General features: G+C 41.8%; 1 protein-coding gene across 6 annotated transcripts in view; it reads right to left on the bottom strand.

Annotated features, from left to right (window-relative positions):
* Positions 1-27,316, bottom strand: part of LOC124616497 (parathyroid hormone/parathyroid hormone-related peptide receptor-like) — a 759,731-nt gene that overhangs the window by 152,264 nt on the left and 580,151 nt on the right. For 2 of the 6 annotated variants that reach the window (XM_047144827.1, XM_047144850.1), the window contains exon 1: positions 15,568-15,711. The exons of the other annotated variants lie outside the window; for them this stretch is intronic. The gene's annotated coding sequence lies outside the window, so the exon portion shown is untranslated. Of the gene's footprint in view, positions 1-15,567; positions 15,712-27,316 lie in introns of those variants that run through there. 6 annotated transcript variants of the gene reach the window in all.

The following is a 27,316-nucleotide window of genomic DNA, read 5'->3' as shown; positions in this document are numbered from 1 at the left end:
CGTATTCCTGACCATTTTAAGGACGGTAGAGACAACACGATACTAACGAGGTATCTGATACATGTACAGGGTGGTCCATTGATAGTGACGGGGCCAAATATCTGACGAAATAAGCATCAAACGAAAAAACTACGAAGAACGAAACTCGTCTAGCTTGAAGGGGGAAACCAGATGGCGCTATGGTTGGCCTGCTAGATGGCGCTGCCGTAGGTCAAACGGATATCAGCTGCGTTTTCTTAAATAGGAACCCCCAGTTTTTATTACATATTCGTGTAGTACGTAAAGAAATACGAATGTTTTATGTGACTTCTGAAATTTTCCCGGCGTATTTCTTCTTCTAATAATTTCCGGGTATGCAGCCGGATCCCGTCGACATTCTGCCACGATATTTCGGCCCAGAGACGTCCGGCCATCATCAGGTGAGTACACAACTACTGAAGAGCTGTAGGATGCCAGTACATTTCACATGCGCGAGATTCGGCATAAATACCGCGACTGCACCTGGGCTCTTCAGTAGTTGTGTACTCACCTGATGATGGCCGGACGTCTCTGGGCCGAAATATCGTGGCAGAATGTCGACGGGATCCGGCTGCATACCCGGAAATTATTAGAAGATGAATGTTTTAGTTGGACCACTTTTTCGCTTTGTGATAGATGGCACTGTAATAGTCACAAACGTGTAAGTACGTGGTATCACGTAACATTCCGCCAGTGTGGACGGTATTTGGTTCGTGATACGTTACCCGTGTTAAAATGGACCGTTTACCAATTGCGGGAAAGGTCGATATCTTGTTGATGTATGGCTATTGTGATCAAAATGCCCAACGGGTGTGTGCTATGTATGCTACTCGGTATCCTGGACGACATCATCCAAGATCCGGACCGTTCGCCGGATAGTTACATTATTTAAGGAAACAGGAAGTGTTCAGCCACATTTGAAATGTCAACCACGTCATGCAACAAATGATGATGCCCAAGTAGGTGTTTTAGCTGCTGTCGCGTCTAATCCGCACATCAGTAGCAGACATGCGCGAGAATTGGGAATCTCAAAAACGTCGGTGTTGAGAATGTTACATCAACATCAGTTGCACCCGTACCATATGCCTAAGCACCAGGAACTGCATGGCGACGACTTTGAACGTCGTGTACAGTTTGGCCACTGGGCACAAGAGAAATTACGGGCCGATGACAGATTTTTTGTACGCGTTCTATTTAGCGACGAAGCGTCATTCACAAATAGCGGTAACGTAAACCGGCATAATATGCACTATTGAGCAACGGAAAATCCACGATGGCTGCAACAAGTGGAACATCAGCGACCTTGGTGGGTTAATGTATGGTGCGACATTATGGGAGGAAGGATAATTGGTTCCCATTTTGTCGATGGTAATCTAAATGGTGCAATGTACGCTGATTTCTACGTAATGTTCTACCGATGTTACTACAAGATGTTTTACTGCATGACAGAATGGCGATGTACTTCCAACATGATGGATGTCCGGCACATAGCTCGCGTGCGGTTGAAGCGGTATTAAATAGCATATTTCATGACAGGTGGATTGGTCGTCGAAGCACCATAACATGGCCCGCACGTTCACCGGATCTGACGTCCCCGTATTTCTTGCTATGGGAAAAGTTGAAAGATATTAGCTATCGTAATCCACCGGAAACCCCTGACAACATGAGTCAGCGCATTGTTAATGCATGTGCGAACATTACAGAAGGCGAACTACTCGCTGTTGAGAGGAATGTCGTTGCACGTATTGCCAAATGGATTGAGGTTGACGGACATCATTTTGAGCATTTATTGCATTAATGTGGTATTTACAGGTAATCACGCTGTAACAGCATGCATTCTCAGAAATGGTAATTTCACAGAAGTACTTGTATCAAATTGTAATAACCGAAATGAAGTGTTCAAACGTACCTAGGTTCTGTATTTTAATTTAAAAAACCTACCTGTTACCAACTGTTCGTCTAAAATTGTGTGCCATATGTTTGTAACTATTACAGCGCCATCTATCACAAAGCGAAAAAGTGGTCCAACTAAAACATTCATATTTCTTTACGTACTACACGAATATGTAATAAAAAATGGGAGTTCCTACTTAAAGAAACGCAGTTGATATCCGTTTGACCTATGGCAGCACCATCTAGCGGGCCAACCATAGCGCCATCTGGTTTCCCCATTTCACTATAGTTTTTTCGTTTGACGCTTATTTCATGAGATATTTGGCTCGGTCACGATCAATGGACTACCCTTATATATATATATATATATATATATATATATATATATATATATATATATATATAATGGGTAAATATCGCACACCTTATCAGTATGCCACAGATTTCGCCCAACGTATTTTCATCGTGGGTGCCATACACGCGTTCTATAAAATTGGTTCTACCTATTCCTCAGACAGTGTTGACCTTCAAATACTTACCAGTCATACATAGTCTGATAATGAAGGGCAGGTTTCTCTTTTCCTCCCTACGTGGATCTCCAAACTTAAAGAGTGAATATGTTGCCAAGACTCTCCGGGTACTATTCTAAGTACGCGTTACGTGGCTTCTCTTTATTTACCCAGTGAGAGATAGATTGAAACAAAATACACTAAGTGATGTTACAGTGATATGCACATATGCAGATGGCGGTAGTGTCGCATTCACAAGGTATGAAAGGGCAGTGCATTGGCGGAGCTGTCATTTGTACTCAGGAGGTTCACGTAAATATATTTCCGAACTGTTTTTGGCCACACGACGGGAATTAATAGACTTTGAATCCGGATTGAAACTTGGAGCTACATGCACTGGACATTCCATTCCGGAAATCGTTAGGGAATTCGACGTCCAGAGATCCATAATGTCAAGAGTATGTAGAGAATATCAAATTTCAGGTGTCACCTCTCACCTCTGACAACGCAGTGGCTGACAGCCAGCACTTAACGAGCTGCGTTAGCGTAGAGTTGTCAGTGCTGACAGACAAACACAACTGCGTGAAAAAACCGCAAGAAGTCGTAGTGTACCTACAACGAAATTTGGCGTTAGTTGGCTATGGCAGCAAGCGACAGACGCCAAGGCCTTAGCTAACAGCACGACATCGCCTGCAGTGCCTCTCCTATGCTCGTCACCCTAGACGACAGCAAAACCGTGGCCTGATCAGATGAGTTCAGATTTCAGTTGGTAAGGGCTGATGGTAGTGTACGTGTGTGGCGCAGATCAAACGAAACACTGCACCTAAGTTGTCAATAAGGCACTATGCAGGCCCCTGGTGGCATTATAATGGTGTGTGCTGTACTTGCGTGGAATGATCTGGGCCCGCTGGTCCAACTGCTACTTGGAAACGACTTGCAATCGGTCATGAGTGTCAAGTTCCAAAACAACGATAGAAATTTTGGTGGATGACAGTGCACCATGTCACCGGGCAATTTCAAGAACATTCTGGTCCATACGAACGAATAATTTGGCCACCCAGATCGCCCGATATGTATCCCATGGAACATTTATGGGACATAATCGAGAGACCAGTTTATGCACAAAATCCTGCACCGGCAACACTTTCGAAATTACGGGAAGGTATAGGGACAGAATGGCTCAGTATTTTTGCAGAGGACTTCCGAAAGCTTGTCGAGTCCATGTCACGTCGAGTTGATGCGCTACGCCGGGCGAAAAGGAGGTCCGACACAATATGGGGAGGTATCTCAGTGTATATGGACACGGGAAGAGCTGTCAAGTTCTGGATGGAGAAAAATAGTAATAGGCCAGATTCAACACCCGATAGATTACGATGTCATCAGAGACGGTCTAGTGATTCACAGGTTTCAGCATTAAATGATCATACGCGTTAAATATGTGCAGGCATCATGTTAGCTATGATGGTGTGAATGAAATACCTTGGCAAAGAGTTAACTCTATTAGTTATTTTGTGTGTCTAAATTAATTGCAAGGAGCCGCCGAAATCTACGGTGCTATAAGAGTCATAAATATCAGGTGGACAGCATAGTGAGAGGCGGTAATCAATTGAAAAATACTAACTGACGTTTTGATCTTCGCATGACTGAAACTGATGTAACTCGGACATTGTGGTGAAAATAAGAAGTCACAGTTCCACAAAAATTGCTTAAGCAACATGGTGGGCCCACGCAGCTGTTTATCTGTTATGTGATAACGTGCGTCACTTCCTTTGATGCGCGGTCTACTCACTGATGAGAAAGAAGTAAACAAGGAAGCTGAACGTATTTTTTGTGGGCAAAGTTTGGTTACCTCAGACCAGTTCTCCTCATACAGGATCTACAGCTACGAACAGAGAAACTGCGAGTCTATTTAATTGTTTTTCTTTCAAAAAGTTTACGTTTTACCGCCAAGAGTGGGTGAATGTCTTCATTATACTACCAGTTTAGGCCAAGAAACCGTCTCAAGCATCACAATTTTTTTCATCAACTTACAAGGCGATTTAAAATCAACGGCATCAAAAAGACATGAAATCTATAATTTTTTTGGACGTCATTGATTTCATTCACGATATAAGCTATTCTTTAAAAAAGTCCGCTGTTGCTCCATGCGTTTACACTAGCCGAAACAATTACATCCTGAAAGGCGGAGAACCATCTTACAGTAGTGCACTTTACAGGTTTCGTAAGGGCCATCAACCTGCATTAGAGTCGACAAACAAAACAAAATAGCTCTTACGCTACTTATTATAGATCTTTCTTGGAATACAAGGTCCTTCGCCGGCCGTGGTGGCCGAGCGGTTCTAGGCGCTTCAGTCCGGAACCGCGCGACTGCTACGGGCGCAGGTTCGAATCCTGCCTCGGGCATGGATGTGTGTTATGTCCTTATGTTGGTTAGGTTTAAGTAGTTATAAATTCTACTGGGCTGATGACCTCAGACGTTAAGTCCCATAGAGCTCAGAGCCATTTGAACCAACGACGTCATTCAGCTCTATTTAAAGGAGTTTTACCATTTGCTATTTATACTATTTGCAGACGCACTGCAAGAAACCTAGGAATCTCGCGTATAATAGAAACACAATCATACATCTCGTTAGGGGCCACAATTGAACCGAAGCCCACGATGATGAAATGCCTATAGTTTGACAGTGCGTCCACATCATCTTCTTGCCGACATCATTCTGGCTGCACTCAGGCCGCTGGTGCTATCACTGTATGGATACATTATTTCGTTTCACTACCAAATGGTTCCTGTGAATTTCATCGAAATCTCACAAACGTTTGTTCTGAACAAGCATTGGAGTGTATGGCTCAAATGGACAAATAAATTTAAATATTTGTTTCCACAAAGGTAATAGGTTTTACTTTCACTTCAATAAATCTTGTGACCGTTACTTCCACCAAACATTCCTCCAGCTACTTATCACACCTATCTCAGATATTCACAGTTCACACGTGTTCGAATACCAGGACCGCAAAAATAATTCCGCAAACGAAAGGGAAATGCAATTGACAATAATTCTCATCACTTGACACACAGCTTTGGTGGTCCCACGGAATCGCAGTCTCCGCCTTAAGAGAACGAAAATCTGACGGGAATAATCAGCTGTTCCTGCGTCGCACAGGAATCCAGGAGTCCACCTTCCTCCGTCCGACAGAGTTCACCACAGACTCACTGATTTTGGGAGCACAAAAGAACTTGTTAACATTTTGGCTTTTGCTGAAGGTTTGATTCACTTTGTCTCAGTCACGGGAATTAACAATGTTTTGGCATCTCAACTAATCGTAAACGTTTTTATTGATGTTACCACTATCCAGGGCTTATAGTACTGTACTCTGTGTCAGTAAAGGCCTATGACGGAGAGTTTTCTTGAAAACGTGCTTTGTGAAGATTAAATAACTCCCGAAGCCAGATTTACTGATACTTGGATATGTGTGTGAAATCTTATGGGACTGCCAAGGTCATCAGTCCCTTAGCTTACACACTACTTAACCTAAATTATCCTAAGGACAAACACACACACACCCATGCCCTAGGGAGGACTCGAACCTCCGCCGGGATACTAGGATTTGTTTAGGTTTGTGGTAAGCGCGCGAGTGAGTGTGTAAGTGTGTGTGTTTGCGAGAAAGAGAGCGAGAGAGAGAGGCCCTTTGTGAAGGTGTTCTTTCGTACTGTTTGAAATCTGATTGTTAAGTTAAGGGGCAAATGTATTTATTTTAGTATTATTCTACGTCGTTGTATGTTTACTTTTTATGTATTATTCGCCATGTAACTGACATTTTTACGTTATAAGAAGTTTTGTTTTTGGAGTAGGTGTAAGGGAGCGACCGAGGCGAACAAAGACAAAAACGGACAGAAAGTTGGGTGAATATGAACTTAAAAGTGAAAACTAAAAGATTACGTAGGGGCCAGTTGCACGTCGCCGGTTGAAATGGTTGTTGGTAGGAATCTCTTTGGTGTAGCTATGAAGCTCGAACGCCCATTACCCAAAGTGCGTTGACTCGAAATGGTGATCATAAAGCGATAAAAGGCGCTTCGTGATCTCCGTTTCAACAGCTGCAGTTGAGTTACAAATATACGGCATTATGTTCATCGGATCTACGGCAGTGCACCTCCAACTTGGATGATGGTACCAGCAGTTCGAAGGCAAGGAATTCCACAAGTCGACCCAGTGCGCCTGTTCAGAAAGTGGGGAGCATTCAGTACCGTTTTGCGTGTCTTTCACAATAGTCTGCTCACCCTACCATGTTAGAGTTAGTAGTACTTATAAGTATTTCTGGCTTGTTTTTCAGCGTCGTTTGTGTTCAAATCGTTCAGGATTCCATTGCTACTAACGCTTTAGTATTCTGATAATCAAAAACGTATAGAGTTTCGTGAGTTCATTCCGTGTCTGGTGATCAAAGTCTTTACTTTTCATGTTTATTTTTCACTAATGAGGTCGCGTTACATTTAAGTGGAAAAATGAGAATCTAGAAATCACAACCCACATTGCGATGGACGATCAAAAGATAAAGACTCCAGAGCTTCAGTTTTATTTTATTTTATTATATTTGCTCTGTTTCTAGGTTCCGGAATCTTGTACTTATGTAATTATATTTCCACAGTCGCAATAACATCCCGAAATTTCATTTTAACAGAAAACCATCGCAGGCGCACATACATGTCAAACGATTTATTAACGGCGAGGGAACAATGGTGTGCTATGAAAGCACTCAGAATGGAGGCTACCATGGTGAATAATTTATGCAGTCTGCAGGTGGCTGAATTTGTCGCAGATGAAGGAACTGCAATGCAGAGAAAACCGGAAACCAGTATTCCTTCATTTACAAATCCATTGTTTATGCTTTTCGGCGTAATCCATCATTAGAATCTTGTTTCAGATAAAAACCAGAGAATTACAAAGGTACATGGTTGACTTTCACAGAACATGAGCAGTCTGAGGGTTGCTAATGCCGGAACGCGTAAACAATTTATTAATAAATGAAGGAATATTAGTTTCTGGTTTTCTCTGCATTGCAGAGTTCTTTGTTTGTTCCCAGTAACTGCAGACAACGTAAACGAGGAGATGCCTCAAACATAGTTTCCGATTTGAGGAACTTCGTATCGTGTGATAAACAGTTAGTGGTGCAATACCCCCACACAAATATACTGTGAACGGAGTTCAAATAGCAAACTTTTTCCATGTACAATACATTAGAAACTATGGTTGATGTATCCATTAATACGTTGTACATCCACAATATCTGAGGGAGAAGACTCCGTTATAGGCCTAGAATTCTGATACCAATAAGGATTCCGACATTTTTGCATAAGATTTGAAGCAGTTACCTTCTTCATTTCCTTGTGCCTTCGGCCTGCATCGGCGCTGGCTCGGCGTGGTTGATTTAAGGTGTGACCGAATCCTATCTTTTCGTCACCCCACGGCCCCCGGTATTGAATGTGTGTAGTGTTATTCACCTAAATGTTTACGACTCGTGTAACTGAGCTGTGACTTGACTACCAACCCGATATTCACCTACTGAGATATGAGAAACCGCCTAAAAACCAAGTCCAGGCTGGTCGGTACATCGACCCTCGTCGATGATTGGTCGAAAGGATTCGATACAGAACCGCCACATCTCCCCAGCGCGGAAACGGCGATTGAACACGCACAGCTATACGGGCGGGCTGGTTTCGAGACAGTGTTTCACTTTTTTTTTAATTTTTTTAAATTAAAGGCCGACACTAGCAGCTCTATATCGAATCACTTGACGGCCTTGAAGAAGGGGTAGTAGGTGAGGAGAGGAGTTGGTCTAATGCTATATAGGCATCTATTCAAGTAAAAGGAATTCTAATTTTACGTATGAACTTGTATTTCTTTTAAAGTCTGTTGGCTATGGGTTACTGTTTGAATTCACAGCCAGGCTTCATTTATTGGTGAACGCTTTGAGAACATCAAAATTCGGTCTGTTCTCAGGTAAACGTTCAGAACACGGCACATGAGAAATGTATTGCATGAGGTTTCCCCGAAGTGATAATTGCTTCCCTCATTCTCGAGGTTACCTCATAATTGTTTTACATAGAACACAATTCTTGTTGTTCGTCATACTCAGGTACTGTTTCCACTAAAGGGGTATGTTGCTACGTTTTCATTTACACGCTAATATCACCGCAATAGAAAATATTGTCCAGAGCATCAAACCGAAAAACGAACCATAGACCGTGGGCTGTGAATCGCCCAAAATTTGCAACCAAGACGGCGAATCCAGTAAATTCGCCAGATCAAGTAGTTAGCTCCAGACCCGCCGAAACTACCTCCTTCAGTAATACCGTGACGAACGAATACCTCTGCCAAGGCAAAGTTTTACCGGAGCGGCTGTAAACTCCCCCGATTTTATTATCTGATATTTTCCTTCTTTCTTGATTAGATAGCTTTATATAATTATTTCGGGTGTACCAAGAGATCACAGAGAGGATCTTGATTTCTCAGCATTGTAACTGGTGTGATATGAGGTCACTTAAGATGTATGCGCCCATTTTTCAGTAAAAAAACGAGTTTCGCGTAGTATAATGGACGAGATACTTGATGTGTTTTCCTTAACCTTGATTAATTTGATGATGTACACATCTAAAGGCATCATAACGAACAACTTAAATTGGAAGAAACACACATAAAATGTTGTGGGGAAGGCTAACCAAAGACTGCGTTTTTTTGGCAGGACACATAAAAAATCTAACAGACGTACTAAGGAGACTGCCTACACTACGCTTGTCCGTCCTCTTTTAGAATACTCCTGCGTGATGTGGGATCCTTACCAGATAGGACTGACGGAGTACATCGAAAAAGTTCAAAGAAAGGCGGCACGTTTTGTATTATCGCGAAATATTGCAGAGAGGAGGATTACCCATGGTCTAGGGGTAGCGTCTTTGATTCATAATAAAAAAAAAAAAAAAAAAAAAAAAAAAAAAAATCTTCGGTCCCGGGTTCGATCCCCGCCAATGCCTAAATTTTGATAAATAATCAGCATTGGCGGCCGAAGACTTCCGGCATAAGAAGTGAGCCTCATTCTGCCAACGGCCTTGACGGCCTTGTCAAAGAGGGCGGAGGAGCGGATAGAGGTTCAGGGCACTCTCTTGTCCTAGGGGTGGGAAATTCCCCTAAAGGCGGAAGAATCAGCAATGATCAACGACATGAGGATCCAGAAGGCAATGGAAACCACTGCATTAAAGACACGTAACGTGTATCCACAGGACATGTGGCCTGTAATTGAAGAAGTGTCATGATGATCTCACCATTGGCAAAAGATTCCGGAGTAGTCCCCCATTCGGATCTCCAGGAGGGGACTGCCAAGGGGGAGGTTACCATGAGAAAAAGATCGAATAATCAACGAAAGGATAACGTTCTACGAGTCGGAGCGTGGAATGTCAGAAGCTTGAACGTGGTAGGGAAACTAGAAAATCTGAAAAGGGAAATGCAAAGGCTCAACCTAGATATAGTAGGGGTCAGTGAAGTGAAGTGGAAGGAAGACAAGGACTTCTGGTCAGATGAGTATCGGGTAATATCAACAGCAGCAGAAAATGGTATAACAGGTGTAGGATTCGTTATGAGTAGGAAGGTAGGGCAGAGGGTGTGTTACTGTGAACAGTTCAGTGAACGGGTTGTTCTAATCAGAATCGACAGCAGACCAACACCGACAACGATAGTTCAGGTATACATGCCGACGTCGCAAGCTGAAGATGAACAGATGGAGAAAGTGTATGAGGATATTGAAATGGTAATGCAGTATGTAAAGGGGGACTGGAATGCAGTTGTAGGGGAAGGAGTAGAAGAAAAGGTTACAAGAGAATATGGGCTTGGGACAAGGAATGAAAGAGGAGAAAGACTGATTGAGTTTTGTAACAAGTTTCAGCTAGTAATAGCGAATACCCCGTTCAAGAATCACAAGTGGAGGAGGTATACTTGGAAAAGGCCGGGAGATACGGGAAGATTTCAGTTAGATTACATCACGGTCAGACAGAGATTTCGAAATCAGATACTGGACTGTAAGGCGTACCCAGGAGCAGATATAGACTCAGATCACAATACAGTAGTGATGAAGAGTAGGCTGAAGTTCAAGACATTAGTCAGGAAGAATCAATACGCAAAGAAGTGGGATACGGAAGTACTGAGGAATGACGAGATACGTTTGAAGTTCTCTAACGCTATAGATACAGCAATAAGGAATAGCGCAGTAGGCAGTACAGTTGAATAGGAATGGACATCTCTAAAAAGGGCCATCACAGAAGTTGGGAAGGAAAACATAGGTACAAAGATGGTAGCTGCGAAGAAACCATGGGTAACAGAAAATATACTTCAGTTGATTGATGAAAGGAGGTAGTACAAACATGTTCCGGGAAAATCAGGAATACAGAAATACAAGTCGCTGAGGAATGAAATAAATAGGAAGTGCAGGGAAGCTAAGACGAAATGGCTGCAGGAAAAATGTGAAGACATCGAAAAAGATAGGATTGTCGGAAGAACAGACTCAGCATATAAGAAAGTCAAAACAACCTTTGGTGACATTAAAAGCAACGGTGGTAACATTAAGAGTGCAACGGGAATTCCACTGTTAAATGCAGAGGAGAGAGCTGATAGGTGGAAAGAATACATTGAAAGCCTCTATGAGGGTGAAGATTTATCTGATGTGATAGAAGAAGAAACAAGAGTCGATTTAGAAGAGATAGGGGATCCAGTATTACAATCGTAATTTAAAAGTGCTTTGGAGGACTTACGGTCAAATAAGGCAGAAGGGATAGATAACATTCCATCAGAATTTCTAAAATCATTGGGGGAAGTGGCAACAAAACGACTATTCACGTTGGTGTGTAGAATATATGAGTCTGGCGACATACCATCTGACTTTCGGAAAAGCATCATCCACACAATTCCGAAGACGGCAAGAGCTGACAAGTGCGAGAATTATCGCACAATCAGCTTAACAGCTCATGCGTCGAAGCTGCTTACAAGAATAATGTACAGAAGAATGGAAAAGAAAATTGAGATTGCGCTAGGTGACGATCAGTTTGGCTTTAGGAAAAGTAAAGGGACGAGAGAGGCAATTCTGACGTTACGGCTAATAATGGAAGCAAGGCTAAAGAAAAATCAAGACACTTTCATAGGATTTGTCGACCTGGAAAAAGCGTTCGACAATATAAAATGGTGCAAGCTGTTCGAGATTCTGAAAAAAGTAGGGGTAAGCTATAGGGAGAGACGGGTCATATACAATATGTGCAACAACCAAGAGGGAATAATAAGAGTGGACGATCAAGAACGAAGTGCTCGTATTAAGAAGGGTGTAAGACAAGGCTGTAGCCTTTCGCCCCTACTCTTCAATCTGTACATCGAGGAAGCAATGATGGAAATAAAAGAAAGGCTCAGGAGTGGAATTAAAATACAAGGTGAAAGGATATCAATGATACGATTCGCTGATGACATTGCCATCCTGAGTGAAAGTGAAGAACAATTAAATGATCTGCTGAACGGAATGAACAGTCTAATGAGTACACAGTATGGTTTGAGAGTAAATCGGAGAAAGACTAAGGTAATGAGAAGTAGTAGAAATGAGAACAGCGAGAAACTTAACATCAGGATTGATGGTCACGAAGTCAATGAAGTTAAGGAATTCTGCTATCTAGGCAGTAAAATAATCAATGACGGACGGAGCAAGGAGGACATCAAAAGCAGACTCGCTATGGCAAAAAAGGCATTTCTGGCCAAGAGAAGTCTACTAATATCAAATACCGGCCTTAATTTGAGGAAGAAATTTCTGAGGATGTACGTCTGGAGTACAGCATTGTATGGTATTGAAACATGGACTGTGGGAAAACCGGAACAGGAGAGAATCGAAGCATTTGAGATGTGGTGCTATAGACGAATGTTGAAAATTAGGTGGACTGATAAGGTAAGGAATGAGGAGGTTCTACGCAGAATCGGAGAGGAAAGGAATATGTGGAAAACACTGATAAGGAGAAGGGACAGGATGATAGGACATCTGCTAAGACATGAGGGAATGACTTCCATGGTATTAGAGGAAGCTGTAGACGGCAAAAACTGTAGAGGAAGACAGAGATTGGAATACGTCAAGCAAATAATTGAGGACGTAGGTTGCAAGTGCTACTCTGAGATGAAGAGGTTAGCACAGGAAAGGAATTCGTGGCGGGCCGCATCAAACCAGTTAGTAGAGTGATGACCAAAAAAAAAAAAAAAAAAAAAAAAAAAAAAATGGGAGAGAGTGACACAGAAATGATACAGGATTTGGGATGGACATCATTAAAAGAAACGCGTTTTTCGTTGCGATGGAATCTTCTCACGAAATTCCAATCACCAACTGTTTCCTCCGAATGCGAAAATATTTTGTCAACACCGACCTACATAGGGAGAAACGATCACCAAGATAAAATAAGGGAAATCAGAGCTCGTACGGAAAAATACAGGTGTTCATTCTTTCAGCGTGCTATACGAGATTGGAATAATAGAGAATTGTGCAGGTGGTTCGATGAACCCTCGGCGAGGCACTTAGATGTGATTTGCAGAGTATTCATGCCGGTGTAGATTTAAAAAATTAGTCACCGTACAACCTTGACCTTCCATGTAGACTGATGACCACTGCCCACAGCGCGGTTGAACGCTACTTGGTGGTGTTGCGCGCACGTGACGCAGTAAGGAAAGATTGTAAGTGGAAGAGAAATGAATGGGCAGTCACTATATCGAAGATACGAGTCGCAAATGGAGAAATCCACTGATATAATCGTGTTTGACAAATGCCACGTTGCTGTGCGCTACGGCTGGACACGAGAATCTCTGAAACTGCGAATTTGGTCGGCTGTTTGGGTACTGCTGTCGTGAGCACCTATGGAAAGTGGTTTAAAAATGGTGGAATAACGGACAGGCCTTGTGGTACTGGGCGTCTAAGTCTCATCACAAACGTAAAAGTCGGAGGATCCCCCACTGTGTTATCCAGGATAGCAAGCGGTCTGTGGTAGATCTGACGTCAGAGTACAAAGCTGGTGCAGGCCCAAGTGTTTCGGAGCACACCGTTCGATTGTGTTGTTGTATTCTTCACATGTTACTTGTCAGAGTTATAAAACACGTGCGCCCCCCCCCCCCCTTTTCTATACGTTCATCCTTTACATTTTTGGAGAGTTGTACCTGACACTCCATTGTGACTTGTATAAAAGTCACATTTGCTCCAAAAATGTTGTCAATAGTTTGTATATGGTTATAAACTTGTACACGTCCAACAGCTAACCTAGTAAGACAAAGAATCTGTCTACTTGTTCCTCGCTGGAACTTGCTGCTCGCTGCAGACTCATGACTCAGCTGCACTAATGTCTGCATCGCCTTTCATGAAACCGTAGCAGTAGAGCGCATTTAAGAATACAACTTTACCCGAAGACATAAACTGGCTAGTTTTCACGTGATTGTGCAATATTGTTTTCAATTCATCTGTGAATGTTCTCGCAACAAACTTTTTTCCTGAAACTAGTTTCATCGCCACCTCTTCGTTCTCCCGTCAAGTCTTAAGTCTATCATGTGAGGAAGTTCTTCGAACTGTTTCCAGTTCGCTTTCCTGACTGACATTTAAAAAAGTCTGACTCCACACCTTCCTTCATGTTTTTTTTTCATCTCATTTGCTTTCCGACTCCTCCGTTTACGCCTGTAAACAGTCTATAATACGGAGAATAATATTAGTTTTATTTAAAGTAAGAATAAAGATATAATACATTCTAAGAAACAAAAGGCGTACCACGAAAGAATTATCCACATGGCACAGGAATCGGTAGATGTGATGCATATGTACAGATAAACGAATGGTTACAGGTTTAGAAAAACTGCGTAATTTGTTCAAGAGAAAGAGCCTGGGCGAGTCAATAAAGCGTTAGTCCACCTCTGGCCCTTATGAAAGCAGATTACTCGACTTGACAGTGACTGACAGTTTCTGAATGTCCTCATGAGGCATATTGTAACCGTCCGGTTAGCGCGTTAGACTGACAAAATATATAGCAGGTAATGCTCCAAACGTTGTCAGTTGGGAAGAGATCCGGCGACCTTGCTGCCCAAGGTAGGGTTTGGCAAGCATGAAGACAAGCAGCAGCAACTCTCGCGGTGTGCGGGTGGGCATTATCTTGCTGAAATGTAAGTCCAGGATTACTTGCTGCGAAGGGCAACAAAACGGGGCTTAGCATTTTGTCGACGTGTTTTTGTGCTGTAAGGTGTCGCGGAAGACAACCAAAGTGGTCCTACAGTGAAATGAAATGGCCGTACGGCGGGCGACATGAGGTAAGCATCCCAAAGGTGTCCAGGGCGTCTCCAGACACGAACAAGTGTTAGCTGGCCATCAGGGCTCAGTTCCTTGTGGGACTCATCACTAAAAACGATTCTACTCCAGTCAGTGAGGTTCGAAGTTTATTTGTTTGTACAAGTACATCACATCTACCTTGGTGATTCGCCGCTTTCCTTTTTTTCTTTTTTTTGTCGTAGAGTGTATTACATAATTGCAAACAAAACGCAACACTGTAAAGTAAGGTTCGTGGATCGGGACTTAGCACGAAGAGATAACTTGTGCAGTCCACTCTCCAACAGCCAGACGGTGTGGCCGAGCGGTTCTAGGTTCTTCAGACTGGAACCGCGCGACCGCCACGGTCGCAGGTTCGACTCCTTCCCCGGGCATGGATGTGTGTGATGTCCTTAGGTTAGTTAGGTTTAAAAACTTCTAAGTTCTAGGGGACTGATGACTTCAGTTGTTAAGTCCCATAGTGCTCAGAGCCATTTGAACCACTGTCCAACATCTCTGGGCCTTCTAGTACTTCAACACCATCTTCCATACAGACGTGGTAAGACGTTCCTTAAAGTGACATGACTTCCATATTACAAAGAATCTACAAGTGTATTGGTGCCTGTGTGGCTGACACCTATTACTGAAGTTGATGATGGACTTAATTTCCCGAATGGAATGAGAGTTTAATCACCTCAACAAAATGTGATAAATATCGCACTGGTAGTTTCCAGTTGCTTTAGTGTAGAATATAAAACGGGACACAGTGGCACTGTGGCCTAAGTCGGTGCGCCTGATGAAGCGACTATTAGCTCACCTCAGGGTGCACTCGACAGGTGGAGAAATCTCGCCTCTACCGCAGCCTCATTCCCAGTCCAGCTGAACGTCCGAGCCCCGTCGCGAGATTCGGCGCGCGTCCCGCGAGGCTGCCCGGAAGCCACTGTGCAGACGCAACGCGCGGCGGCGCGGCGGCGCGGCGGCTGCCCGTGCCCCGGCTCACTTGCTGCGGCCGAGGCCAGCCAGCGGCCGATAATCCCTGCCGATCCCTGACGTCACCGCAGCTGCCGCGAAACGCAACGGTGACGCACTGTTGATGGCTTCCGTCTGGAATCTCCCTGACACGACAGGCCACGCGAAACGTGGCCCAAGGACCACTAGTCATTACTCTCGCTTATTTATGGAGTTCGGATGTTGATGTTGCGTGTTTCAAGGCCAATCCAAGTGGCCAGGTCCGTTCCCAAATGTTCGGTAGCTTCCACAGAGACTGTTACTTCGATGTTTGATTCTACGCTACTAGCCATTAAAATTACTACACCAAGAAGAAATGCAGATGATAAACGTATATTCAATGGACAAATATAGTATACTATAACTGACATGTGACTACATTTTCACGCAATTTGGGTGCATAGATCCTCAGAAATCAGTACCCAGAACAACCACCTCTGGCCGTAATAACGGCTTTGATACGCCAAGGCATTGAGTCAAACCGATCTTGGATGGCGTGTACAGGTACAGCTTCCCATGCAGCTTCAACACGATACCACAGTTGATGAAGAGTAGTGACCGACGTATTGTGACGAGCCAGTTGCTCGGCCACCATTGACCAGACGTTTTCAATTGGTGAGAGATCTGGAGAATGTGCTGGCGAGGGCAGCAGTCGAACATTTTCTGTATCCAGAAAGGCCCGTACTGGATCTGCGACATGCAGTCGCGCATTATCCTGCTGAAATGTAGGGTTTCGCAGGGATCGAATGAAGGGTAGAACCACGAGTCGTAACACATCTGTAACGTAACGTCCACTGTTCAACGTGCCGTCAGTGCGAACAAGAGGTGACCGAGACGTGTAACCAATGGCACCCCATACCATCACGCCGGCGACACGTCAGTATGGCGATGACGAATACACGCTTCCAAAATGCGACCATCATGATGCTGTAAACAGAACCTGGTCTCATCCGAAAAAGTGAAATTTTTCCATTCGTGCACCCAGGTTCGTCGTTGAGTACACCATCACAGGCGCCCCTGTCCGTAATGCAGCATCACGGGTAACCGCCGCCATGGCCTCTGAGCTGATACTCCATGCTGCTGCAAACGTCGTCGAACTGTTCGTGCAAATGGTTGTTGTCTTGCAAACGTCCCCATCTGTTGACTCAGGGATCGAGGCGTGGCTGCACGATCCGTTACAGCCATGCGGATAAGATGCCTGTCATCTCGACTGATAGGGATACGAGGCCGTTGGGATCCAGCACGGCGTTCCGTATTACCCTCCTGAACCCACCGATTCCATATTCTGCTAACAGTCATTGGATCTCGACCACCGCGAGCAGCAATGTCGTGATACGATAAATTGCAATCGCGATAGGCTACAATCCGACCTTTATCAAAGACGGAAACGTGATGGTACGCATTTCTCCTCCTTACACGAGGCATCACAAAAACTTTCACCAGGAGCGCGGGTCAACTGCTGTTTGTGTATGAGAAATCGGATGGAAACATTCCTCATGTCAGTACGTTGTAGGTGTCGTCACCGGCGCCAACCTTGTGTGAATGCTCTGAAAAGCTAATCATTTACATATCATAGCATCTTCTTCCTGTCGCTTAAATTTCGCGTCTGTAGCACGTCATCTTCGTGGTGTAGCAATTTTAATGGCCAGTATTGTTGTTTTTATCTCGTGGCTCCATCCAACAATCTGTAGATTCCAACTGAGGTTACATTCAGTCCACCTTACGAAGGCGTAGTCCAGATTAAAAAGTCAAAGCTCAAAACCTCAAGGCGTCTCTTTTACCATTCTTGACAACCAAGTGCCAAAGTGTTGTTTTTGTCGCAGTTCACTGTTTACTTATGGAGAGGAAGAAAATGAACTGAACTTTGATATGAGTGTACCTGACAGCAGTAGTGAAGAGACTAATGGAAGTTTGATTCGTTCAGTTTTATGCTTAATAAATAATCGATCTGTAGGATCGTGAGCAACAATAACATCGCTCAACACTCAATAGCCATTTAAATTGTCCTAAAGATTATAAAAAAAAAGTCAAGAATATGCGGCGTTTCCATAAGCCGCATAGCTGTATCATCGTGCTCTATTGCTAACCTTCAAGGCTGCTTACGCTATATCGATATGTTAGCAATACTGTGGTAGTACGCACATTACACGGGATTTTAAGTTTTGCCTCATTGGCTTTACATAGCTGGAGTCTACTGGATCTTATATCCTACGGGGTGTTTACCGGCTCGGTTCATTCATCAGACATGCTTTGTATATTTTGAGAACAACCTTTTGGAAGTGCTCTGTTCTATTATGACAACCCACCAATGTGGTTTGACTATTAGAATGGATAACTTCCCGAACGCTGGGACTCCATATTTGTCCATCTATATTATGGAAATATAAATATTATAATCCCGAAGATGCGTCTATAGTGACGTGATAACTGTAGTTGCATTGTTTTATTTATTTATTTTTGTAAAGCATCTTCATATAGCTTTGCGTGTTTTGGAAGCACATCTCTCCTGTCTTTTTCAGTGTTCTAATTTTATGATAATTTCAATGGTTATTGAGTGTCGAGTGTCGTTATTGATAATTACAATGTCTCTGAGCTGTAGTTGTCCTCCACATAAAGTCGTTTAGTCTCTGGGATGTGTGGTACTTTGTAATGTTCGTACCAAGTCTGTGAGAAACTCGGTTATCGATTCACAAAGCGATTTGCGAATTAGGGTCTCCGCGAACCATTCGCAACGAAAACAAATTAGTCGACTTGAAATTTCAACGACTATCTAACACGCTTTATGTACGTGTTCGAACTTGAGAGCGGAAAAACCTGTTACAAGATCTGCACAAAAGTTGACGAAAACTGTGTCGAACGAGCAAAGCAGCGGATGACAAAAACTGCCAAAGAGGCCAGTAGGACTACCACAGCCTGGAAGAAGGTGGAGGAGGAACTTCTTCTGTAACTAGAAGGGTTGCTGTAAGGTCCGGGGATGATTTAACTTCACTACACAAAATTTAAACCAAAATTTTAAAACGCGTTTTTCTCGAAACCGTGTTTTTCAGCTTCATGGGGAACATGACTTGAAAAAGTACGTACTATTGAGATCGGAATTTGATGCTAAACTGAATTATCTGTCAGGGTACGTAACTATTTTGCTATATCATCAAAAGTCTTTCTTTAGTGCAAGCTTTCGACTAGATATTTGGGCGGAGAAAATGTCATTTGTTTCAACACGTCACCATTTTGTTAGGCCCCAATATTTTTCAATTATCCTATGGATACTGATAGGAAATATACTGAAAATGACTTCTATAAAATTATTTTTATAGTAGATCCAAAAGATGAGCTTCGGAAATTCCCGCCGATGACCAACGTTAAGACTGCAAGGGGTCCTTCCACTTGGTGCAGCGGTTACAGGGAGCGTCCGATGTGGACATAAAGATTTCTTAAAGCGGAGAATGTAAGTAATTAAACTATATCATCAGATTCAGCATTCCTTTTTATTCTGCTTAAAAAATCGCGAAAATCACCTGTATTTTATACCTTGAAATAGGGCTATCCCCTTCAGTTAACTTAATTTTTTATTATGTACCCCATTAGCACACCACGAGGTTAATAAAGTACAATTGAAGTACCTCCAATACCCACTTAAACTTTTTGGGAAAACCAGCCTGTATCAGAGTGGATCGTTCGTTTTAAAAATTTTCCTTGTAGCTACGCTGAAAAATAAACTAGTCCAAAATATACAAATAAAAATAATGAGGATAAGTTCTGACTCAACGAATAAAAATGTTATATCGCATTCCTGAAAAATACAAATATTTAACGAAGGATGTCTTTTTAATCAACCTTTGAGTCAAAAATATCACAGGGAAAAGATGAGATATGTCTATGTCACCCCGTAGTACCTGTCGTTGGCAGCAGATTAAAATATTTTAAGGGGATACGGAATCACCTATCCCCGCAATGTTAATATATGCCTACTATAGGGAACATTTTCTCACAAACTACTGGAGACAGAGAGGTAAAAATTTTACTGTATGTGCATTCATATGTTACAACAATACTGAAACAACAGTTTACTGTCAAAGTATTTTCTTACAGAGATATTGTACATTTATTTTTAAGTAAATTTTTTCCATCGCTTTTTACTAGACTATCACCCCTAAGTCTTTTGTAAATCAAGTAATTAAAAAATCGTTGTTTCCGTATGTAATAGGGACCTATGTCACTACGTCATAAAAATTTCAGACTTCTAGGTTGACCAGTACCTGAGATAATGTTACTAGATGAAGTAAAAAGTAAACTTACGGGAAACGGAGAAAGAAGATTAAAACATTCCTGATCCGTAGCTAATACCCCCTTCACAGTCTTCATAATCATCTTCAAGTCTTCTTTTGGCACCCCTCTGCACCTGTCTTGCTTTTTTCACTAATGTCTTGATTATATTATCAGCATGCCTTAGTCTGTGCTGATCTAAAAAGAACATAGCACGTACCGTACGGGAACCAACACACATACCCAACTTTTGAAGGACCTGGCATTTAGTTATATTTCCAAGATTGAAGGTTGCCACAGCATCATACACACCAAAATGTAGTGTATTAATTCCGACAAACACTGTTTTTGGGAGACGATGCCATATCACACTATTCAAGCACTCGTTGGGGTTCTGCGTTTTTCCGTGAAGACATTTCATCAGAAGACTTCTGTCAGCCAGATCTCTGAAAATGGGCTTTATTTCTGCCATGATGGCTGATGGTAGACTGTGGTGGTGAATGTATTTCTCTCCTGTTGTTAGTCCCCTATTGTATTTACACCAGCTGTTTTCACCTTTGGGGCACAAACCATGTTGTGGATGCTCATCCGTGGATGCGGTGTGGAAATATAAAGCCCATATAGCTCTCCTCATTTCTTCAAGATTGCCTGTATTTTGCCTGATTGCAAGGCCATAGCAGTTCTGAATGTGGTCTATTATGGAATCAGTCAATCTTCCTCTGCCATCCAAGGTTTTCCCATCATCTAGTTTTTTCCCTTTCATAACTGATTTTAACCTTCTCAGCCTGGCACCCATTCTCTTCTGCACATGTCCTATACATTCAAGTTTGCTTATATTTACACTATTCCCATATGGTTTGCTTTCCAAAACTTCTTTGAATGCTTTAGAGTCACCATCTCCCAGATATTTGGCATAGCGAACATTATACCACTGTGAAGAGCGATGAAAAATTTTCTTCACCCCAGCAACCTCCATGCCACCACTACTACCATAATAATTAGCAATACAGTCATCACTGTGTTCATTTTTCAGCCTGCCTGTGCACCTACAGTATTTAGACATTATTGCAACATCAATAGCCTTGCCAGTATCAACACTAGTTGCTGTTACAACACCATTGTTGGAGGTGTGGCCCCTTTTCTGCCACGTGCCATCAAACGCCACTGTGAGGTCACGACTGCCGTCATTTTCTTCCACTGCTTCTTCCACAGCAACCTGCATTGACTTCTGTGCTACATCTTCAACTGCAGATCCTAGTACATAATTGTAAGCTTCAAACTTTGAAGGTGCACTTGGAAGATTTAGAACACCACATAGCATATCACCAGCTGCTTTGCCCTTACCAATTGCTCGCAATCCATAAACTAACCCAATATTTACACTATAAAGTTCAGTTTTCTTGTATCCATTATTTACAGTTACTGAAACCGAACTTGGAAACTTACAGCTGTATTTACAAACACTGCATATTAAATTAAACTGGGCAGCCAGGCCAACATGGGATTCTACTTTCAGAGAAACGTTTCCATGACATTTTTTGCAGCACAAACTGTTTTCAAGAGATTCACACAATATATTCGTATCAATGAGTTCAAAAACTTCATTCCCTCTATCAAGTAAATTATATTTCTCTTCCAAATCTCTTAGTTTTTTATGAGAAGCACTGTTTTCATTTGGTGTAAGTTCGTTCGGCAAATCAGTAATAAGTGGATTCACATTTTCCAACAGTGATGATGATGAACTGCTTTGCTTTGCTAATGAATCATTATTTCTTTTCTTTTGCCAGTTCACACGCTTTTTAAATACTTTTGCTTTAGCTCTAGGCATTTTCACTGCGAAAAATGAAGCACTAAATACGAAATAACTCAGCAACAACTACTTTCTTATATCACACTGTTTACAAAACAGTCCCGCCACAAAGTCAAAGAGTAACTTGAGGAAACCAGAGAGAAACATTTTCGGGCAACTAGTGTATAAATAGTCGCTGGAAACCGGGATATTTGAATTCATGTCACTTTAAAGGTACTGCCAAAAAGTTCATGGTCAGCCACGAGAGACGTGTATAACTAAAGCGCAATACCCGATCTCACAAATATATAAAAATAAAATAGTTATAATTGTAGTAGAGCTATGTATGATACGTCATTTTAAAGAGGAAACATGGCAGAATATAATACGCCAATAAAAAAAAATTCGATTTTTTAACCCAAAATCCGATTCCGTATCCCCTTAAGGATGTTATGAATGAAAACACACACGACAATGGTATGATATTCTACAATATTTACTAATTATTAATTTCTTTTCTGCAAGCCAGTTTTCGGTTGCTGTGCTATTATCAGATACAGAGACGAACATGAACGGCAATGTAAGTCTCGAAAGATCAAGGATTTTAATCTAGTGCATCTACATTCTACAGAGAATCTTAGTTTCCAGTGATGATAACGAATGTTTGATTTAGGACTAAAACGAGACGAATTATTTCAGTGAAAATGGGATGTACCATTATGGAACTTAAAGATATTTCACGGAAATAATTCGTCTCGTTTTAGACCTAAATCAAACATTAACAACTGACAACTTTGGAAAGCTAGATACTCTGTAGATGCACTAGTTTTAAATCTTTGAGGGTGCAATAATTTTATTGCTATACATTTTTATCTTTGTACCTGATAACGACCTAGCATCCGGTTTGTGAAATAAATAATAAATATTGTACAACACTATACCACGTCGTGTGCGTTTACATTTGTAATGTATAAAATATTCTACCACAAACCGACGGATCAACCTATCAATGGAATTTTAATAATCGTATAAAACGATTTAGGCTGATTTATACAATAAATGAGAATATACGAGTAATTCGAAATGTAGTCTATTTCATAGCAAATTTGTTAGAGATTTCTGAAGATATTCCATTAACAAAATAAGTAAAAAATTGTGGATAACTAAATACACTAAAATATCGTGTAAGCTGAAAATGGGAATTTTTGTAACTCTTACAAAAGGTGTGGATACTGAACTCCTTTCGCTCTATTAATATTACTGTAATTTATTAAAATATGTTAAAAGATGTAGACAAATGATCATCAAGACAAAAACTACTGACAGTAACAACAGCATGACAATTACATATAAACAGTCAATGAAGACACACAACTTCTGGACAGTGTGCAAAGCAGTGTTCATAAATTGGTTACGACTCACTAAGAAGCTGAACAACTGTGTGGAAATACCTTTTCGATGAAACATAGCCACTAATTCGTGATACAAATTGTTGGATATTAATGACATACACAACATTTTGCGCATGACTCAGTTCCTACAAAAAGCAGAAATAAAAATAAGACGTAGACAGAGGAGACACATACATTTGAAACACCATAGAAGAATAGCAGACTTTTCCCTGCTCTGAACGAAATTTTATTTTCAAGTCGATGCTGTGGCTAAAAGCTTCCTAATTCCGTGAGCGTGGTTTTCAAACTTCGTTTAGTCTGAGATACTGACATCAAGGACAGATACGTAAGAAAGCCAAGAATGAGACGTCTTGGAGCTTTCATACCATGCTTCATGTAAAGCGCTGTACGAATATCCATCGCTCTGAAACGAAATGTCTTCCAAAGTTTCAGCAACACATTTCCCGAACTTTAGTGCTTCTCATTAGTTGTTTTAAAGTTTCATCTCGTTATATTACCTCTTCCAGAGAGCAATATTTCATTAACACCGTAGCTGGTTGCTTTATTTCTACTATAAATTTAACGTACAGCCACAGAGCTCCATTGTCACACATAAAACAATTTCAGTAGTTTAATTTTGCAGACATTAATGCTCCTTCCTTTGCTGGTATTTTACTAATACAATATAAAGGGCAAAGAAAGTATTTCGAACAGGCTACAGTATTTATCATCTTAGCTAAATGATATGTTTATTTCATTGTTTTTGAAATGGCACCTTTCCGAAGAGATGAAGAATTTACCACACCTGGAGATTATTCGCTGGAGGAGGTACTCACGCTCATTCACAAGGTGTGTTCTGTTGAAAAAGGCTGTAAGTATTGCCGTACAGTTAACCTTCCAAGAATTATTGACTTTTATTGCATTTTATTTCTCATTTTCTGAATCTAACGAGCACTGTTGTGAAAGAGACTTCCATCCACTCGTTTAATTTCAAAGGTCTCATGAATGACGAAGTTTCATTACTTTAGATAATCTAATGCTAAATATTCCTTCGCAACTTGAAATATTAAAGCGTAACAGGAACGGTATAAGAAAGTGATAAACTGGACTTCTGAACATTAAAATAACCTAAAATTTCACTTGAATCCTGTGAAAAGAAGCCAGGAGAGACAGGTAACCTAGGTAATTTCGCCACCAGCCTTCTAGTGTGCAGTTGTCCTTTAAAAGACTGCAGGTACACTCACTATAAATACTACATTGTTGTCCGCAGCTCGTGGTCGTGCGGTAGCGTTCTCGCTTCCCGCGCCCGGGTTCCCGGTTCAAAATGGCTCTGAGCACTATGGGACTCAACTGCTGTGGTCATCAGTCCCCTAGAACTTAGAACTACTTAAACCTAACTAACCTAAGGACAGCACACACATCCATGCCCGAGGCAGGATTCGAACCTGCGACCGCAGCAGTCGCACGGTTCCGGACTGCGCGCCTAGAACCGCGAGACCACCTCGGCCGGCCGCGTTCCCGGGTTCGATTCCCGGCGGGGTCAGGGATTTTCTCTGCCTCGTGATGACTGGGTGTTGTGTGATGTCCTTAGGTTAGTCAGGTTTAAGTAGTTCTAAGTTCCAGGGGACTGATGATCATAGATGTTAAATCCCATAGTGCTCAGAGCCATTTGAACTACATTGTCAGCTACTTCAAAGCATTAAGCAGCCCGCGGGCGTTGACATATCTATGGGGACAGTAGCTCTGAAAATCACGTTGACGTGAGTGATAACAGGAGAAGACGACAGGTCAACAGGGTGCCTTTAGCATTCGTACCACTTAAAGTTTTAGCTTCACTTACGCTTACAATGAAATTGCTTGGATCACCTTGACGGTTAGTGAAATGTTGAATATGCGGTATTAGAATTGGCGTCATTTATAAATTACATAGGGTCTGTCTTTAGTTTATTACAGTTAATGGATATTGTTTTGTCTTTTCTAGTGTGTTTTGGTGGTTTGACGTACAACGATACATAGTGACATTTAGGAATGATATAGATCACATTGACGTGTTCCTCCCTCTGGGGGTCATTTCTGAAAAGATGTTAATCAGTGTGGAACTGCACAGAAAATTCAGTATCTGTATTTGATTGTTAGATACACAAAAATGATGAATTTGGATTCTTGTTTGGTCGGCCCTGTGTTAAAATCTGTTCAACCATCCTGGTGCAGATTTTTAACGGTTTTCTCTGAACGAATTAAAGCGAATGCCACGATGGCTATGGTGGACTTCCTTTCCCACCTTCGTCGAACCCGAGATTGTGATCAGTTTTTTTTATCTCTACAATAAAGTGACGTTAATATTAATCGTCGATTCTTTTCGATTGTCATTAGCAGTTGGTCTTTGTCGGTGGCAAAATACGAGATAGATATTCGTAGACATTCTCCGTGATACGGTAAATGTCTAAATGAAATAGACGATGTCTCACATATACAGGGAGTTATTCTGTGTGAGGTCATTTTTTTACGTTGCTCTGGTTGAATTCGTTATATACTGAAGTGGCAGAAGTCAGGGGACACCTCCTGATATCATTGGACCTCCTTTTGCTCGGCTTAATGCAGCAACTCCATGTGGCATGAACAGCTCGTTGTAAGTCCCTACAAAAGCATTGAGACACGCTGTTATTATAGACGCCCATAATTGAGAAAGCTTTTGCGGTGCAAGATTTTGTGCACGAACAGACCTCTCGATTATGTAGTGTTGATGTTAAATGAGATTCATGTCGGACGATCTGGCCAATCACGCCCTCGAATTGTGTAGAATGTTCTTCAAACGAATCACAATCAATTATGGCATGGTGACGAGGCGCATGGTCATCCATAGAAGCTCCATCGTTGTTTGGGAACTTGACGTCCATGAATGGTGTAAAGTATGTAAACGGATCCTAGCCAAGGCTCGACATACGTTACGTATCAAGAATAATGCAGATGTAACCCTTGTGCGCAATTTCTGGTTAAGCCACCTCAGAAGGACAATTATAAATTTAAAAATTACAGGGTCGCCACCACCCCAAGCCCTTCCTAACAATTAAGAAAAGACCGAACTGGAAATTATCAGTTCAATTAAATTAAAAAATTAATTATAAAACTGCAATTTTTAAGACACTAACAAGATGAACAGCATTGTATGTCGTATATCAATCAGCTTGTTTAATTAAATTGAGTTTTCCTCCCATTTTTGGTCATCACAAGCAAGTTGATTAACTTAAAAAAATCAAGGTATGAAAAATTAATTTGAAAACTGGGATCAATGAGAAAGATAAAGGACGCAGAGTTTATTTTTTACGTAGCACATTTATTTCATTACTGTATTTCATGCACATCCTATGAATACACATGACTGGTGCCTGAATGAAAAATTTAACTAAATAATTCGCCAAAAATTTTAGAATAGCGCAATTAAGAAAGGAAAACACGCAACAGGGAAGTGGAACACAATAATTCAATTCCATCTACAGACCCACGACAAAAACAGTTCAGAGAGATCCCATGACAATTACGCTCATGCACTAGCTTGGAAAGAGGTTTATCCGATTCGCAAGGTTTGTTTAGTAGATTTACGACTCGGAATCCGCGCCTGCCGCTTACGAACGGCCGAACTTCAGCACGTGGCAAACTTGATTACGAGTTAACTGTTCAGAAATTAGACATTAAACCAGGCACAAATGTAAGGAATTTTAATGCTGCAATAGCAGAATGATTTTGCCGTCACGAAATAAAATTAACTCGGCAAGGCGGAAACCCTCTCTAAGAGCTACGAACTGTACTCACCAACCGCTAGCAGCAGAGTGTCCTTTCTCCACCGAGCATCGCCTAACCACCGGTACGAGGGAAGCTACCAGAGGGAAGCTTCTGCCACCAACCGAACAGACAAACCAACCTCAGACTAAAAGGGGTAAACCTCTCTGTCCAAGTACCGGGATCCTAAGTTGGTCATCCTGTGCTACCCTCCAGACGAGAAGCAAACATCACCTGCTCCTAGCACACGACAACCAACTGACGTCCCCCAAAAAAGAAACCCGAAACCAGTCGTAAAATCACTCATTCAGTCACATTTACGCACACATGGGGTAGGG

Source organism: Schistocerca americana, chromosome 1 (genome assembly GCF_021461395.2).
Source record: "Schistocerca americana isolate TAMUIC-IGC-003095 chromosome 1, iqSchAmer2.1, whole genome shotgun sequence".
In the NCBI taxonomy this organism is placed as follows: Eukaryota; Metazoa; Arthropoda; class Insecta; order Orthoptera; family Acrididae; genus Schistocerca; species Schistocerca americana.
This window is presented reverse-complemented; position numbering and strand designations above follow the sequence as displayed.